Source organism: Galeopterus variegatus, unplaced genomic scaffold (genome assembly GCF_000696425.1).
Source record: "Galeopterus variegatus unplaced genomic scaffold, G_variegatus-3.0.2 Scaffold1965, whole genome shotgun sequence".
Taxonomy (NCBI): domain Eukaryota; kingdom Metazoa; phylum Chordata; class Mammalia; order Dermoptera; family Cynocephalidae; genus Galeopterus; species Galeopterus variegatus.
The window spans coordinates 226,553-227,967 of NW_007728076.1; the positions used below are offsets into that span (position 1 = coordinate 226,553).

The window sequence follows — 1,415 nt, forward strand, 5'->3', positions numbered from 1 at the left end:
CTGGTTTTCTCACCTGGACTTTCAGTCTTGGAGTTGCCCTGAGCGTCTGTGTGGTAAAGTCACTTTGGAAGCCTCTGCAGTGCTGCCTGAGGACAGTGTCTGCTCCTCAAGATATGTGGGGGCCAACTTCAGTTCAAATTTCCTTTGGGTCCAGGCTTCCTTTTTCTTGGCCATTCCAGCCTCACAGCAGAGGATCCTCATGAGATGGACATCCTCTAGACATAGCTGGCCAGTGCTTCTCATTCTTCAAATACTCTGAAGTTCTCCTCCTCCTGCAAGTATTCCTTGATTATTTTTTTCTTTAATCTTTACTCCATCTAGGAATATAGTGCCCCTAATTGCAATATGGGCTGTCAGAAGAGCATGGCTTTGGAATCAACCATATGGTTTGAGTTCCAACTCTTAACTCACTAGCCATGTGACTTTTGGGCAATCTTTGTAGCCTCTCTGAGCCTTGCTTTTGGATATGTGTAAAATGGAGACAATCATACCCATCACAAGGGGTTATTGTGAAGATGAAAGAAGATTGTGTATGGTAACACTTCAGCACGATTGGCCAGCACATGGTTAGAACCAGATGGTACAGTCGGTCACATCATGAGCTCTGGATCTGGATTTGAGTCCATGCTTTTCTACTTCTAGCCAGGTAACCAGGGGTAATTTCCCTAATTTCTCTGTGCCTCTGTTTCTGCATTTGTAAAATGAGCGTTTTGATAGTTCCTGCCTTATTAGGGCTGTCCGAGGGTTAAATGAGTTCATGTGTAACGCACTTAGAACACTGCCTGTTACATAATTAGTTCTATACAAGTGGCAGCTGCTGTTATTCTCACCTGCCAATGTACTGCTCTTATTCTCTTGGAGCAGCATATTTGATTTTTGTATATTAGATGTGAGGGTTATAGGGATGCAATGACTGTCACCGCACAGATGACCAGGTAGGCTTGGTTGGTTCGGCCTGTGGCTGTGAACCTCCATTCTCACTACACCATATACATCTTCCCATTCACTCCATGCTGATTCAGAGAGGGCCCCTCCCCCATCGAGGAAAGGAACTGTCGGTGGGTCAGGTAAGCCAGTGGCTGGACTTCTCTGCTGGAACGGATTCCTTGGATCCTCCCACAACTACAAATTCTTTAAAATCCCTGTGTGCAGCATTGTGGGGCATGATGAGGACTCCTATAAATTTGTTTCCTCTGCACAGTAGCCTGCAAGTACCATAAGCTGAAATGTCAAGCTCTTAGCTGAAGTGGTAGCTGGGATTTGCTCTGTTCTTCCCTTGTCTCTAAGACCCCCTCTTGGAGACTGGCTTCCGGCTTTGGGGGTCTTTAGAATACATGCAAGTTGGGTGACTTGACTGATTATTAATTACCTCTTCTGCTTTCATTTCAGCTGACTATTTACCTTGGAACCAACCA

At 45.4% G+C, this 1,415-nt stretch overlaps 1 protein-coding gene across 1 annotated transcript in view; it reads left to right on the plus strand.

The window, feature by feature from the left end:
- FAM154A (family with sequence similarity 154, member A) overlaps positions 1 to 1,415 on the plus strand; it is a 28,485-nt gene that overhangs the window by 25,247 nt on the left and 1,823 nt on the right. The gene's annotated exons all lie outside the window — the stretch shown is intronic.